Here is an 18,082-nt window from a genome sequence, read left to right on the forward strand (position 1 = left end):
GTTTCCCACCGCCGGTTACGGTGGAAGGAGGACGGCCACGAGGAAACACAACATTTAAGAGTACGTAGCTTGTTACCAGAAACAGACAACCAAGAAGCCTGCCAACGGGGTAAGGACTGAGGAATGGATAACCGGGTAAAAGTCGGAATACGGAACGCCTTTACGAGAGATGGGACAAGAGCGGACAGCTTCCTTGGCGGCAGCATCCGCACGCTCATTTAAAGACACACCAATATGGCTGGGAACCCAACAAAACTCAACCGACTTAAATTTACTGTGAACAAGAAACAGCCAATGTTGGATCTCGACAACTACTGGATGAACCAGATTAAAGGACCCGAGAGCCATGAGGGCACTACGAGAGTCAACAACAACTACAAAGGAAGACTGACAACGAGAAAGCAGGAGACGAAGAGCATAGAGAATAGCATAAAGTTCCGCTGTAAAGATGCTAGTCTCCGGAGGTAAGCGACACATATAAGTGCGATCAGGAAAAACAACAGAGTAGCCAACACCGTCCGCCGACTTAGACCCATCGGTGAAGACAGAAACGGAGCGGGAGTGAGAAGAAAAGTGCTCAAGGAAAAGGCATTTTAGAACCGTGAGAGGGGTAAAAGCTTTAGTGATACGGGTCAAGGAAGTACAAAACCGCGGAAGAGGAACTCTCCACGGGGGCAAAGAAGGAACAACACGAGGAGAAACATTAGAAATACGAACGGAAAGAGAATCCTGCAGGCGAGATAACCGGACAGAAAGAGGGAGCTGATGAAGAGGAACAGAAACCGCAGGAGGGGTAAAAGTTAAAGCACGACAGAGGCGAGAGGAAGGATGTTGTAAGGACCGCGCAAGATAGCGAAGACAGTAGCGATCACGGCGGTCCTGGAGAGACAGGAAGCCAGCGTCAACATACAGGCTAAGGATGGGAGTCGAACGAAAGGCACCAGAACTGAGGCGCAACCCAGTATGGTGCAAAGCATCAAGACGGCGAAGAGTAGGAGAAGCAGACGAGTAAGCAGGGCAACCATAATCAAGCTTAGACAGGACGAGAGAGGAATGTAAAGCAAGGAGAGTGCGCCTATCCGCTCCCCAAGAAGTATGGGACAAGACCCGAAGGAGGGTAAGGGCCTTAGAGCACTCAACACGAAGGTAAGAGATATGGGGAGACCAAGACAAACGAGTGTCAAGGAATAACCCCAAAAGCTTTGCGGATTCTTTGTATTCAAGGGGATGATCATAAAGTGACAAAGAGGGACGAAGAACAACCCGTTTCCGAGTAAAAGTCATGGCACAAGTCTTAGAAGTAGAGAACTTGAAGCCATGATCGGTGGCCCAAGACGACACGGCATCAATTGCAAGTTGAAGCCGGCGCTGAAGGAGAGGCGAATCATCACCCTGACAGCAAAGGGTAAGATCATCGACATAGAGAGCGGAGAAGACACCAGAAGGAAGAGAGGAAAGAAGACCATTGAGGGCAACCAGAAAAAGAGTAGTGCTCAGAACACTACCCTGGGGCACACCTTCATATTGCTGAAAAGAGGCAGAGAGCGCGGTACCAAGGCGCACCCGAAAGGAACGACGAGAGAGGAAGCTGCGGAGAAAGAGAGGGAGACGACCACGAAGGCCAAAAGAATGAAGTTGAGATAGAATATGATATCGCCAAGTGGTGTTGTAAGCCTTTTCCAGGTCAAAAAGGACGGCAACAACGGAGGTCTTCGCAACAAAAGCAGTACGAATATAGACCTCCAAGTTCACCAGGACATCTGTCGTGCTGCGGCACTTGCGGAAACCAAATTAAGAAGGGGAGAGGAGGTGATGGTGTTCCAGGAACCACATCAGACGAACGTTAACCATACGTTCAAAGAGTTTGCAGACACAACTTGTGAGAGCAATAGGGCGAAAGTCCTTAGGGGAAGTACCCAGAGACCCCGGTTTGCGAATAGGGAGGACAACGGCATCGAGCCAGTCCTCAGGGACTGACGACGACTCCCAGATCCGATTATACAGACTCAGTAAATACTGAGACGTGCACGGAGGGAGATGGCGAAGCATCTCATAATGAATACCATCGGAGCCCGCCGCCGTAGAACCGCAGAGGGCCAGGGCAGAACGAAGTTCAGAGAGAGAGAAGGGATCATTATAGGGAAGTTGAAGACGAGTGCAGAAATCTAAAGGACGAGACTCAAGAACAGGTTTACGAAGAAGAAAAGACTGGGGAAGATGAAGACCAGAGCTAACAGAAGAAAAGTGGGAACCCAGTTCGGAAGCGACCTGCAACGGGTCCGCCACAAGAGTATCATGGAGGTGAAGGACCGGTGAAACATCGGGAACGAATTTACCCGCTATCTTGCGGATACGCTTCCAGATCTGGGCCAGAGGAGTTTCGGACGTAATTGTTGAGACATAAGATGCCCAACATTCACGTTTAGCCGTACGGATGGCCCTACGGGCCACCGCACTCGCTTTCCGAAAGAAAAGAAAAGAATCGGTCGTCTGCCTACGGCGGTGCCTCTTCCAGGCTGCACGCTTACAGCGGACAGCCCGAGCACAGTTCGCATTCCACCAGGGAACGCACTTCCGTGGACCCCGGGAGGAAGAGCGAGGGATAGAGCGGAGGGCAGCGTTGAAGACAGTGTCATGAAAAAGGAGGAGAGCGCGAGAGAGAGGCAGAAGGGAGAGGTCAGAGAGAGCAGCACTGAGGGTAAATAGGGTCCAGTCCGCCTTAGCAAACTGCCACCTAGGGAAAGAGAGGGAAGGGCGAAAAGAGAAAAAGGAAACAAGGATGGGGAAATGATCACTTCCATGGAGGTCATCAAGAACCTGCCACGTGAAATTTAAGTGAAGAGAAGAAGAGCAGAGAGAAAGATCAAGACAAGAAAGGGTGCGAGTCCGAGAGTCCAAATGAGTGGGCTCACCAGAATTCAGAAGAGACAGGGAAGAAGAGAGGAGAAACGGCTCAAGAAGGCGACCCCGGGTATTCGTCAGAACGCCACCCCAAAGAGAATGACGACAATTGAAGTCACCCAGCAGGAGCACAGGCTCCAGTAAGGAGTCTAGGTGTTTCAAATCAAGGAGAGAAAGCGGGACACTCGGGGGGAGATAAATGGAACAAACAGTGTACCATTTCCCCACAAAGACACGATCATGCAGAACAATGGAGAGGTGAAGGAAAAAGTAAAGGAACAAAGGGAACATCAGCACGAATCAAAAGAGTAGAAGAATTAGAAGCCCCAGCAACAGCTGGGGGGGGAGGAGAGAAAGGAATAGCCACGAAAACGACCAGGACGAGCACCAAGCATCGGCTCCTGGAGACAGACACAAAGGGGTGAAAACCGCGAAATCAAAAGTTGGAGTTCGAGGAAATTAGCGTAATAACCTCGAACGTTCCATTGAAGAATGGACAACGACGAGAAGAGAAAGGACAAAAACAGAGAACAAGGAAGAAACAAAGGCGAAAGAGCAACAGAGCACTTTAAAGAATATCAGGGTTGGGATCAGGGTCAGCAAAGTCAGGGTTAGGGGGCATGGGTAAACTGAGCAAAGACGGAGGGAAGGAAATGGGAGAACAGATCAGAGGTGGACGGGCGGGGTCCGGAGGAGGAGGAGGAGGAGGAGACAACGGAGAGGATCAGTCAAGGACAGCAGCAGGAAGAGGAGGGGTAGAAAGAGGGGAGCGTACCTCAGCAAGGGCAGCAACTGAGAGGGAAGCGGGGGCTAAAGAAACCTCCATAGCAGGAACAGGGGGCGCAACCACCGAAATGGGAGGGGAAGGAGCGAGAGAGGCAGAAGTAGGGGCCGAGGAAGAAAGCGAAACCTTCTTACCTGCTGGGGAGGAGGAAGGAGAGGAGCCAGGTTTACGCTTCTGACGTAAAGAGACCGGTGTCCCAGCAACCACGTACTGGGCAACGGATTCTAGTGTCTCAACAGGAGAAGCTGAACGAGAGCACACATGACAGCCGTTTGGAGAGCGATGGACATCAGCCCGCACCGACAGGCGGCGGGGAGAGTCAAGAGACGGAGGGGAAGGATGGGAAGGAGGAACGGAGGGAGACGAGGAAGAAGACACAGGAGACACGACAGACCGGGTAGAAGGAAGGGGAACCCCAGACAGAGGACCAGGAGGAGGATCCTTCGGGAGAGAACCCAAAGGAACAGAGGAGGGGGCAGTGGGCGCATCAGGGTCCAAGGCCCGGAAACGGTTGTGAGTCTGAGGAAGGCGGGAAGGACGAGGAGAGGAAGAGCGCAACACGCGAGCATAAGAGATATTAGCATAAGGCGGGAGCCAGCGAACCTGGCGCCTCGCCTCAGGAAAAGATAAACGTTCCCGGTGCTTCAGGTTAAGGACGGCCGCCTCAAGCTTGTAATGGACACACGCGCGGGAGAAGGTAGGATGGGCCTCACCGCAGTTGAGGCAACGAGCCTGGGGAGAAGCGCACTCCGACTTAGAGTGACCTTCGCCACCACACAAAGGACAGAGAGAGACAGTCCCAGAGCAGCGGAGGGCACCATGCCCAAACCTCCAGCACTTGTTGCAGAGCCGAGGAGAAGGAATATACTCCTGGACAGAGCACCTGGCACCAGCAAGAATGACAGAGGGCGGAAGGGTCCTACCATCAAAGGTAATCTTCACAACCCGGAGGGGTTGACGGCGACTACCACGAGGGGGACGAGTAAACGTGTCCACCTGGAGAATAGAATGGCCCTGGGCAGCGAGGATATGTCGAATATCGTCGTGGCAGTCGCGCAGGTCCCGAACACCGGTCGCAACATGGGGCGGGAGCAGAATAGTGCCAACACTGGCATTCAACTGAGCGTTCTTCGAGACCCGAACAGGGGTCTCGCCAAGGCAGGATAAGGCAGCCAAGCGGGAAGCAGCATCCTGAGAAGGAGCAGCAACGACACATGTACCGAGACGAGTGGGGTTGGAGGTAACAGAGGCATCCACGGAATCAACGAGATGTCGATGGAGGGAGAAATCGTCAGGAGGCGCAGAATCAAGAGGGAGGAGATCAAAATATTTGGCCCACGAAGCGGGACCAAACAAGGCTTGATAGGTAGCAGAACTGGAAGGAATCGAGCGAGGGCGGCGGTGAGAACCCCCAGAGAGAGAGGGGTTAAAAGGCGCAGTAGTTACAACTAGAGAAGGAGCCGCGCCAGGGGACGAGGTAGTCACCACTGGGGGCTTGGGGCTTGACCCAACCACAGAGGAGGGAGGGGAGCCAGGGGAAGGAGTCAGAGAAGCCAAAGGAGGAGCAAGGTCGGGGCCCAATGCAGCGGAGGCTACAGAGCCCGGTCATCCAATACGGACCGACTCGGGGGCTTGGTCGCCCACCCCACGAGCCTGAGAAGGTAAACCAGAAGCAGTCGAAACAGGGTTTATCATCATGACGAAAAGAAGAATTCATTCACGAATGTGCCCCCACACCCACCATGGAGCCACAGTTAGAGGCAGGACACCCAACAAGAAGCTATCGCCGATCTTGCCGGGGCCTCCTAGGTGTGCGTCGTAAGTATACGCCCCACAAACGCCACCTTAAGAAACCGACAGTCCGTCGAGATCGGGTTCAGTGACGAAAGGAGGATTGACAATAAAAGGTTCCCCTCGCTCTCGACGTCGGGTACTACAGTTCTACGGGTGCAAGAGTATGCCTCCTCAAGCACCCGGGCGTCAAAATAGTAGTAGTCCAAGGGAAGAACCAGAACAAGCAAAAGGTCGGCAGGAAACGGCAAGCAGATAGGAGAAGAGGGGGGAGAAAAACGAAACAGAAGGAAAAGGAAAAGGTGCCCAGCAGAATTGGAGAGGACGGCAGCAGGAGCACAAGGCTAGAAAAGGACAGAGGACTGTCCCAAGGAGCATCACACTCTGGCAGCCGCCCACTAAGCCCCCACAAGGGCAACAACGAGCTGAGCGGGGAGGGGGTCCACACTAAAGATTTGGTTGTGGAGGAGATTCCCGCCCGAAGGTCGGCCATCTCGGCGCGCAGATTGAACGCCCCTGGCTGGACTTTCTTTCCACACCTCGCCTGGGACTCATCTTTGAATTCAGATGGCTTTTTTGGGCCAGTGTGTGCTCACTGCAGCTACCCAGGGGCTCACAGCCCCGGGGGAGGCCGGAGCCTCACTAATGGACGCCTCCCCGAGCGGGGGCGCCATGTACGTTGACAGCAAGTTCCAGAGAGGAAAACGTCTGCTGGAAAATAAGTCGGCTGATGCTGCGCCAAAGCGAGATGCTAAGAGAATGTCTTTGCCTTCAGAAGACCTTTCTCCTGTGGTACCTCATTCCTCGTTTGTGGTTGTCCTAATCCAGTCAGAATCAGCTCAGTGCGTGGTTGCAAATCCTCGTACCTTAGGTGCAGCAATTGAGGCTTCGGTATTGTGGCCACATTGCCTGCCTGAGACCGCGTGTACCCTGGGTAGGGGTGCAGCACTGAAGCTACACATCAAAAAGGAGGCTCTATCACACATCCGTGTATCCGACATTATTAAGTTGGGGGACTGGCCCGTCAGGTGCCGACAGGTATTGTCGCAGGAGCAGTCTCGGGCCCGGTATGGGAAGATTGGCCCAATGACCAGAGTGTTGATGTGGATAACATCCAGACCGCTCTGCATGTGTTAGGGGGTGCATCAGCGGGATTATTGGAAGTTACCGGGATTCGCGGAGCAGCAAACCCGACATCCATGGTCTGTGTAAAGTTCGATGGGCCCCTCCCTGATCGGGTGGTACTACACAGAACCTCGTATCAGGTCCAGCCCTACAACTTCCCTGTGTAACGATGTTACGCTTGTTATCTATTGGGGCACAGTCGCCTCGCCTGCAATAATGAAGCACACTGTGCAAACTGCGGCAAAACAGGCCATACAGACAGATATAACGGTGGGTGCAACTTCAGGGGAAGGTCAAGCTTCCCATGACCTTGGAGTCATTGGATATGGGTTTGTGGATTACCTGACCTAGCAGTTTATGCCTTTGGGGAGATCTCCCATCCCCCCCCCTGGCGTATGCATTAATGATATATAATGCATATGCCAGCCAGTCCAAGCCTAATCTTAAGATAATTCTCCTATCTCTCAATTTATTCTTTACCTACTCTTCACAGCAAGTCTTTGTCACCCACATTGAACAATATTCTAAGTCTTCACCACCCCAAAACTTGCCTCGCCACCCAACTTTTACCTTACCATACATCTTTGCTACCCATCATTTGGTTTGGATTAAACATTCAAGGTTAAATGTTTGCCCTTGATCACCTAGCAGCAATTGAGGATACAGATGTAAACTGATTGGAGAGTCGCGTTCCGAGTGTAAACTAGTAGAACGTAAGTCAAGAAACTGATCCAGTGATCCAGTAGTATGATCCACAATAGACTTGAGAATGGTCCAGGACGGACCGAAACGTCGTTGTCCCTTCACCTTCTAGTGTGTGGTCTGGTCAACATACTTCAGCCACGTTATTGTGACTCGTCGTCTGCACATGATCCAGTAATTTGTTCCGCAAATCCACAACCCAGTTACCAAACCAGTATTTACCCAGGTATTTCCTAAATCTAAACTTATCTTCATTTAAAGCCTTATCAATAGCTTCCTTGTTATGCCCATTCATCTACTTGTACACTTCAATCATGTCACGTTAAGGTTTTTCCAACATCTCTTCATACGGAAGCTTTCTAATTTGCGGGATTAACTTTGTCATCCTAACTGACGTGTTCTAGTGAATTATGTCCATTCTTTAGTATGGCGACCAAAACTGAACGGCATAATGTAAATGGGGCCTAAAAACAATACGTTAATAAACCCAGCCGACTTATTGCTAACTCTTCTTTAAATAAATCTATGGGAAAGAAAAGCTCTCAGCCTGCTAACAAGAGTGTACAAATCCACAAGGGCCGGGACGAGGATTCGAACCTGCGTCCGAGAGCATCCCAGACGCTGCCGTAATCGACTGAGCTACGACATGGTCAAAAGGAGTTGAAACCGAAGTTCTACTGAACTTACTGGATCCTGCAGCCTCTCCGAGGCACAAACCAGTGTTAGTGTAACAAGAATGTGAAGTTGACTACGTCCATCTAGTTCCACCCGCTCCTCCCCAGAACTAGTTGTTAAATAAGCACTTTACCTTGACTCCTCTGATCCAACACTTGTCCACACGTGCCACACTCCTGAAAAAATATTTTTTACATATATTAAGGGCAAGTATAAGTAATTATTAAAATAAGGCACCAAACCGGGAAGGCTATGTAGCACCAGGGTAAGTATAAAGTTTATTTCAAATACAATCGAGTAGGAAAATACAATTATGAATTTCAAGAACACTGGAACCAATCACTGGAAAAGGTGTAATTGCAATGGAGATTAATTACAGATTGTATCAACAATAGCGAGTAGGCAAGACTGATAAGACTGCAATAGCCTAACGGAGTACATTTTTGTCTTAGACTCATGAGGCTATGGTTAAGCATCAATGTTCTTTTAAAGTTACATAGAAACACATTACCTTATTACGGTCTTCCACTAAAACAAACCTTTAGCTAACCTTAGATAAACGTACTGTGTATTATTAATTTATTTAGCTGTCTATTGGCCTAAATTATATAAATAACATGCTTAAAACCTCTCAAGTACAGTATATGGTCTCTGAGCACTAAACTAACGTTAGAAGCCTAGTGATTACATTGTCAAAAATGACCATTTACAAGTGAATTCATTTTACATCGTAGAGTAAACAAGATGCAAACAATTAACATCTTCCATCTATTAGACAAACAATTATCTAGTCGTCCCTTCACTTTCTAGTGTGTGGTTTGGTCAACATATTTCAGCCCCCGTTATTGTGACTCCTCGTCTGCAATTATCTTCCCCATTTATCTGCACAATTGCTATCCTGATATGACCACTCCATCGCCCTAGTCGTTAACACTAAACAATCTAGGGCGACTTGTTGCTAAACATTATATGCCCCCTTTAGCTTAGCTACAAGACACGTTGTACATATTATCAAACTACCTCTAATGTCATAATGCAGCAGTTTGCGCGCTCAAAATACAGATAGACAAACTCCTCAGGAACCGTAGGGGAACCTTTGACAAGCCGCCGGCTTCCTTTGCCGTAGAGGGCACTATGGAGAAATGGTGGCCCTCTGGTAAATTTAAGTCAATATTACCTAGGAGTTATGATGTACCAGCCATTGAACATCTGGGACTCACAGTTAATATGAAAACAATCCTTAAGAATAGTTAAACGAATCTTTGACTTAAACGAACAACATTGAATATTGAACTGTACGAGTCTCTGTTGTGGTCGCATCTGGCCTACTGTGTCCTAATATGGAAACTTCATTTCAAAAACACATCAATGATTTTCCGCTTTGGAGAAAGTTCAAGACAGCAACAACAATCATGCCAGAACTTGTTCAACTGTCACTACCACGAATCAATGAAGGATTAACACTTTAAATGTTTAAATTGTTGTAGATTTTGATAGATTAGCCTATAAATTTTCCTAGAAATTACCTACTTAATATTATCTGTTAGATTAAGGACCTGCCCTTAGTGTTATGCGTACTAGTGGCTTTACAAGAATGTAAACACACAGTGCTATGTACTCCTTGTCACCTGTCCTCTTAAAAATAGCGTCGCTTTTGGCCGTTTACCCGTATGGCCGAATATGGACGTAATTTGGAAATGAAAAAAAATGAAAATAAATTTGGGATTTCTTTTTCAACAATAATAACTTAAGGGTCCTCTGATAGGTTAGGTGGGCAGGAAATTCTCATAAAGTTTCAAAACGTTATGAAAAATGTTAATGGAAAGAATCCTCTTCTAAGCTGGCCGAGTAAGCCGGACGACTCAAACAGAAAACGGAACAGTGCCTCACTTTTGTGAGTCGATTTCATTTCAAATTACGTCCAAATTTGGCCATAGTGCCGCGCATACCAGCCAAAAGTGACGTTAGTTTTAAGAGGACGGGTTGATCAGAAACCCAATATAACTTGTAGTTATATAAATAAATAAATAACAGCCGAGGCCTTTGTAATACTGACCAAGTTGGAGGTCATTAATACAGACCACTTCTCTAAAATATCATATTTGACACAGACAGGCTGGACAACAGCTTCAAGCTCAACAAGCCACAATGTAACACAGAAAATAGATGTGTTGTTTCCCCCATAGGATTATTAACCCATGAACCCGCTTAACCACTCAAGTCGTAAATGCCGAGTCATTCCTCTTGTTCACAATATACACAAGACAAATCCTCAATAAAATAAGGGTGGAGGGAGTAGGAAGGCTGACCTTTGACAAGGTGCCGCCGTCCTGTCCCCGTCGAGGCCACTGTAGATGGTGGCCCTTAGGTCACATCATAGGAGCCCTTCTCCTTCCATCATTCTGAATCATGCTCATCGTACTAACCTGCACCCCCTCAATCCCCTCCCCCCCCACCATCTTCACACAATCTGTGGCCAACATTTCTCGTTTCATTCAGATTTTCATCAAAATATGTCGAAGATTTCTCTTTGGGTTGTTTTAAGGGGCCTGACAGCCGAGTGGAGAGTGCTCCGGATTCGTAATCCTGAGGTTCCGGGGTCGATCCCCGGTGAAGGCTGAAACAAATGGACACTTTCTTTCACCCTGATGACCCTGTATACCTATCAGTAAATAAGTACCTGGGAGTTAGACAGCTGCTATGGGCTGTTTCCTGGGGATGTGTAAGAAAAAGAGTGCCTGGTCGAGGACAGGGCCGCGGGGGATGCTAAGCCCCGAAATCATCTCAAGATAACCTTAAGATTGCTGGCTAGCTACTGGCATGGCTATTAAGGCCACCACAAGCGCCCTAATGACTTAACTAGCGGGTACACCTATGGCTGCCACCTGACAATCTCCTCTATATTTTGTCTAAATACATATAATATACAAAATAATAACGAATAACAACATGAAGTACACACCTCGTACAATGCTTTCTTTATTATGATTGATTAATGATATCTGTAACACATTTATTTTTTTTCACTGGTAATCAACATGACCCTTGCCAGGCGGCGGCTGGTCGACAACTGAGCCACACGTTAAGAAGTGGGACTCCCAGACGCGCCACTCACCCTTACTTCACCATAATATCTAAACTGTCAACCTCTAATACAGTTAAGCATCTGACCACCAGAGGCGCTAATGCTTCCCTGTTATTACGCCATCCATATAATGATTGTTCTCATTATTCATTGTTGCAACGTTTAAATACATTCAACACTGTAGTGACAATGTCAGACCTCGAAGGAAGAATTGAAACACCCTTCTTTAGATGTATTATTAATTACGAAAATACTTAAGGAAATTCCTGTTTCAATTCTTCCTTCGTGGTCTGACACTGTCGTCACCATTTTCATCACGTGTTAATTGTCTTGTGATTTACACGCAGATTTTGTAGTGTATATACGACAACTTCAGGAAAGTAATGAGTAGCGGATTTAGTCTAAACAATAATATATGCTCTTTGTTTTTAGTGCCAAATTATCTGGCAAATATACATTTGGAGATGTAGCTCAATCCTTCCTGTAGCCCAATCCTTCCTGTAGCCCAATCCTTCTTGTTGACCAATCCTTCCTGTAGCCCAATCCTTCCTTCCAAATCCGATTTGTATTATAATATTATTGGAGGTGTTGTGGTTTCTGTTCTAGGTTCAGGATTGTACCTGGTCCAGGTGTCATCTTATGTGGCGTTTATTTCTTTGTTGCTATATCCATTGTTCACCAACACTTCAGTTAACTTTCAAACTCCCTACTGACGTTGCTCCATTCTGAGCAGTGGGTAAGGGCTCGACGAATATAAGGGGCCATATCACCCGAAAATCCGATGAAAAATGGAATATTTACGAAAAATTACGAAAAATACTACAACGTTCTGGCAACACTGTGGTCCAAACCGTTTAATGATATCTTGAAAAATAACGTAATTAGAGTCAAATTTCCCGCTGCAACTTTCGTGAATCTGGTCCTCGCGCCGTGAGTACGCCGCGGGGTATTGTATCTTACGTTGTAGATGTCTTATTTTTCGTAATAGCGTTGAAAATAACATGTTATGCATAAAATGAATATAAACTAAACATATGGCAACACAACATATGGTCTGACACGAGGGTGGTGCAGTCAGTGACTGCGTGTCTCTCATGGAGAGAGGATGTATGCTGACGCGCTCACACAATATCTCCCAGAACATGCTATTTTTGCTATTTTTAGCTATTTGTACTGCAATATGACTTACCAAACGAACAAGAGAGAAGCATTGACAGCTAGATGCATGCGAGCTCTCCATACGAGCTGGCCGCAATGCGTAAATCACCAGTCACGAGTGACAGCAGGTCGAGAAACTTTGAGAGCGCGCTACGCAACTCCAACTTTTACAACTAGATAAAATTTCACAGCCTTTATTTATTATTCTATTTACATGAAACTTGCACATTATATGTAGAGTTTAAGCCTCTATAAACGCATGTCATTATTCTTATCTACGTAGATTTATTGATTTTATAAATAATGATACACCTCATTTTGTTGCATACGTTTTTGGGAAACTTTTATAAAACCTGTATTATTGCACTAAATACATCTGGGATAATAATGTGACATGCAAATCTTTATTATATAGTAAGGTCATAGCTGAGTGTCGTATAAATGATTTTGGTTCACAATTGTGGGCTGTGAAATTTTTTGAACATGGTTGAAAAATTCGTCTTTTTTTTTTTTTTTTTTTTTTTTCTCCGTCTCTATTTAGGCTGAGATGCTGAAACTTGGCCTAGGTGCAGCACCTTTCACATGTATCAGGATAATAAATTATGAATACCCTACAACAATTTTTTAAATCCGGGTGATATGGCCCCATAAGTGTTTAGAACACTAGCTTTGTGTCTTTGGAAGCACTCACTCCTACTGTTTAGGCATAATCCTATGTTTGTAGGCTTAGTATATACGCTACTGCTTAGAGATGCTCCTGTTAAATTGTGTGTTTATTTGTCTACTTATACTGAATCCTTTTAAAGTGTGTCCTTATCTGTCATTTGCATCAAACTTCATCCCTCCCACTTACCTGTTTGGTAGTGAGTTCTGCTAATCGTGGATTGCTGTTACGTAGCTCATTTAGCTTCATAATAGTTGGATGGCAGAAATAAAAAGGCTTCAATTAAACAGAGCAGAAATTTATGAGAATGATGTTCAAAAATACCAAATAGTTATTATTTTATCTGTAGAAAACAATGTCTTACAGACAGGGTAAAAAAAAATGAATGTAATGAAACATCATTTACATGGCGAGAGCCAGAGGCTCCCTGGAGCTATCCAGGCTGATATGGATGTACTAGATTTTGGCATCAGTCAGTGTGAATGGAGTTCTACTGAATTACAATCTCTCAGCAAATGAACTTTTTTTCACCCTCATTGTTTGCTGTGATCGCCAACATGGTATTTAGAAAAAGTTGATCTGCTGCTGACCTCTTGCTAAATCTCTCCACTAAGTGACATTAGACACTGGATGAATCATAGATCAGCAGTGTTGTTGATCTAAATATAGCAGGTGCATCTGAGTGGGTTTGGATTAGTAGGAAAGCATCACGCACTAGCCCCAGTCACCATTCTGCAATATGAAAAAAATCCCCCATGCTTTCCACATCACTTTTTTATACCCAACATATGCCAAGTTCTGAAAGCGGCGGTTGGTCACATTTGTCCCAATCCCCACTACAGTTTTCAAAATATCCCAAACATCTCAATTTTGAGGCCTGAGCCATACTTTCGAGCCAAATTCTGGCTCTCTGCACGTATTCGCAGTTTGAAATTACGACTTTTTATACCCAACATACGCCAAGTACTGAAAGCGGCAGTGAGTCATATTTTGCACAAACTCCCCTGCAGCTTTCAAAATATCCGAAATATTCCAATTTCGAGGCCTGAGCCATATTTTGGAGCCAAATTCTGGCTCTCTGCACGTATTCGCAGTTTTAAATTACGACTTTTTTATACCCAACATATGCGAAGTACTGAAAGCGGCGTTTGGTCACATTTGTCCCAAACCTCCCAGCAGTTTTCAAAATATCCCAAACATCCCAATTTCGAGGCCTGAGCCATATTTTGGAGCCAAATTCTGGCTCTCTGCACGTATTCGTAGTTTGAAATTGCGAATTTTTTATACCCAACATATGCCAATTACTGAAAGCGGCGTTTGGTGACATTTGTCCCATACCCTCCTGCAGTTTTCAAAATATCCTAAACATCCCAATTTCGAGGCCTGAGCCGTATTTTGGAGCCAAATTCTGGCTCTATGCACGTATACGCAGTTTGAAATTACGACTTTTTTATACCCAACATATGCAAAGTACTGAAAGCGGCGTTAGGTGACATTTGTCCCATACCCTCCGGCAGTTTTCAAAATATCCTAAACATCCCAATTTCGAGGCCTGAGCCATATTTTGTAGCCAAATTCTGGCTCTCTGCACGTATTCACAGTTTTAAATTACGACTTTTTTATACCCAACATATGCAAAGTACTGAAAGCGGCGTTTGGTGACATTTGTCCCATACCCTCCTGCAGTTTTCAAAATATCCTAAACATCCCAATTTCGAGGCCTGAGCCGTATTTTGGAGCCAAATTCTGGCTCTATGCACGTATACGCAGTTTGAAATTACGACTTTTTATACCCAGCATATGTCAAGTCCTGATAGCGGCAGTGAGTCACATTTTGCACAAACTCCCCTGCAGTTTTGGAAACATCCCAAATATCCCAATTTCGAGGCCTGAGCTATATTTTGGAGCCAAATTCTGGCTCTACGCACGTATTCGCCGTTTGAAATTACGACTTTTTTATAGCCAACATGTGCCTAGTAATGAAAGCGGCGTTTGGTCACATATATCCCAAACCCCCCTGCAGTTTTCAAAATATCCCAAACATCCCAATTTCGAGGCCTGAGCCATATTTTGGAGCCAAATTCTGGCTCTCTGCACGTATTCTCAGTTTGAAATTACGACTTTTTTATACCCAACATATGCGAATTACTGAAAGCGGCGTTTGGTGACATTTGTCCCAAACCCCACTGCAGTTTTCAAAATATCCTAAACATCCCAATTTAGAGGCCTGAGCCGTATTTTGGAGCCAAGTTTTGGCTCTATGCACGTATACGCAGTTTGAAATAACGACTTTTTATTCCCAACATATGCCAAGTCCTGATAGCGGCAGTGAGTCACATTTTGGACAAACTCCCCTGCAGTTTTCGAAATATCCCAAATATCCCAATTTCGAGGCCTGAGCTATATTTTGGAGCCAAATTCTGGCTTTCTGCACGTATTCGCCGTTTGAAATTACGACTATTTTATACCCAACATATGCCAAGTAATGAAAGCGGCGTTTGGTTACATCTGTCCCAAACCCCCCTGCAGTTTTCAAAATATCCCAAACATCCCAATTTCGAGGCCTGAGCCATATTTTGGAGCCAAGTTCTAGCTCTTTGCACGTATTCGCAGTTTGATATTACGATTTTTATACCCAACATATGCCAAGTACTGAAAGCGGTGTTTGGTCACATTTGTCCCAAACCCCCCCCCCCCCCCCTGCAGTTTTCAAAATATCCCAAACATCCCAATTTCGAGGCCTTAGCCATATTTTGGAGCCAAATTCTGGCTCTATGCACGTATTCGCTGTTTGAAATTACGACATTTTATACCCAACATATGCCAAGTCCTGAAAGTGGCAGTGAGTCACATTTCGCACAAGCTCCCCTGCTGTTTTCGAAATATCTCAAATATCCCAATTTAGAGGCCTGAGCAATATTTTGGCGCCAAATTTTGGCTCTCTGCACGTATTCAAAGTTTGAAATTACGACTTTTTATACCCAACTTATGCGAATTACTGAAAGCGGCGTTTGGTGACATTTGTCCCAAACCTCCCAGCAGTTTTCAAAATATCCTAAACATCCCAATTTAGAGGCCTGAGCCGTATTTTGGAGCCAAATTTTGGCTCTATGCACGTATACGCAGTTTGAAATAACGACTTTTTATTCCCAACATATGCCAAGTCCTGATAGCGGCAGTGAGTCACATTTTGGACAAACTCCCCTGCAGTTTTCGAAATATCCCAAATATCCCAATTTCGAGGCCTGAGCTATATTTTGGAGCCAAATTCTGGCTTTCTGCACGTATTCGCCGTTTGAAATTACGACTATTTTATACCCAACATATGCCAAGTAATGAAAGCGGCGTTTGGTTACATCTGTCCCAAACCCCCCTGCAGTTTTCAAAATATCCCAAACATCCCAATTTCGAGGCCTGAGCCATATTTTGGAGCCAAGTTCTAGCTCTTTGCACGTATTCGCAGTTTGATATTACGATTTTTATATCCAACATATGCCAAGTGTTGAAAGCGGCGTTTGGTTATATTTGTCCCAAACCTCCCAGCAGTTTTCAAAATATCCCAAACATCACAATATCGAGGCCTGAGCCATATTTTGGAGCCAAGATCTAACTCTCTGCACGTAATCGCAGTTTGATATTACGATTTTTATACCCAACATATGCCAAGTACTGAAAGCGGCAGTGAGTCAAATTTTGCACAAACTCCATTGCAGTTTTCGAAATATCCCAAATATCCCAATTACGAGGCCTGAGCCGTATTTTGGAGCCAAATTCTGGCTCTCTGCACGTATTCGCAGTTTGAAATTACAACTTTTTTATACCCAACATATGCCAAGTACTGAACGCGGCGTTTGGTCACATTTGTCCAAAACCCCCCCTGCAGTTTTCAAAATATCCCAAACATCCCAATTTCGAGGCCTGACCCATATTTTGGAGCCAAATTCTGGCTCTATGCACGTATTCGCGGTTTGAAATTACGGCATTTTATACCCAACATATGCCAAGTCCTGAAAGTGGCAGTGAGTCACATTTCGCACAAGCTCCCCTGCAGTTTTCGAAATATCTCAAATATCCCAATTTAGAGGCCTGAGCAATATTTTGGAGCCAAATTTTGGCTCTCTGCGCGTATTCAAAGTTTGAAATTACGACTTTTTATACCCAACTTATGCCAAGTACTGAAAGTGGCATTTGGTCAAATTTGTCCCAAACCTCCCTGCAGTTTTCAAAATATCCCAAACATCCCAATTTTGAGGCCTGAGCCATATTTTGGAGCCAAATTCTGGCTCTCTGCACGTATTCGAACTTTGAAATTACGACTTTTTATACCCAACATATGCCAAGTACTGAAAGTGGCATTTGGAAACATTTGTCCAAAACCCTCCCTGCAGTTTTCAAAATATCCCAAACATCCAATTTCGAGGCCTGAGCCATATTTTGGAGCCAAATTCTGGCTCTCTGCACATATTCGCAGTTTGAAATTACAACTTTTTTATACCCAACATATACCAAGTACTGAAAGTGGCATTTGGAAACATTTGTCCAAAACCCCCCCTGCAGTTTTCAAAATATCCCAAACATCCCAATTTCGAAGCCTGAGCCATATTTTGGAGCCAAATTCTGGCCCTATGCACGTATTCGCGGTTTGAAATTACGGCATTTTATACCCAACATATGCCAAGTCCTGAAAGCGGCAGTGAGTCACATTTTGCACAAACTCCCCTGCAGTTTTTCGAAATATCCCAAATATCCCAATTTTGAGGCCTGAACTATATTTTGGAGCCAAATTCTGGCTCTCTGCACGTATTCGAAGTTTGAAATTATGACTTTTTATACCCAACATATGCCAGGTACTGAAAGTGGCATTTGGTCAAATTTGTCCCAAACTTCCCTGCAGTTTTCAAAATATCCCAAAAATCCCAATTTCGAGTCCTGAGCCATATTTTGAAGACAAATTCTGGCTCTCTGCACGTATTCGAAGTTTGAAATTACGACTTTTTATACCCAACATATTCCAAGTACTGAAAGCGGCAATTGGTCACATTTGTCTCAATCCACACAGCATTTTTCAAAATATCCCAAACATCCCAATTTCGAGGCCTGAGCCATATTTTGGAGCCAAATTCTGGCTCTCTGCACATATTCGCAGTTCGAAATTAAAACTTTTTTATACCCAACATATGCCAAGTACTGAAAGCGG

General features: G+C 45.4%; 1 long non-coding RNA gene across 1 annotated transcript in view; it reads right to left on the reverse strand.

Annotated features, from left to right (window-relative positions):
- Positions 1-8,110: 8,110 nt before the first annotated feature.
- Positions 8,111-18,082, reverse strand: part of LOC138361550 (uncharacterized) — a 31,436-nt gene continuing 21,464 nt past the window's right edge. Inside the window, exon 3 of the long non-coding RNA XR_011227027.1 lies at positions 8,111-8,154. This is a non-coding gene — a long non-coding RNA (uncharacterized lncRNA). The remainder of the gene's footprint in view (positions 8,155-18,082) is intronic.

The sequence above is a fragment of the Procambarus clarkii genome, unplaced genomic scaffold (genome assembly GCF_040958095.1).
Source record: "Procambarus clarkii isolate CNS0578487 unplaced genomic scaffold, FALCON_Pclarkii_2.0 HiC_scaffold_461, whole genome shotgun sequence".
NCBI lineage: Eukaryota > Metazoa > Arthropoda > Malacostraca > Decapoda > Cambaridae > Procambarus > Procambarus clarkii.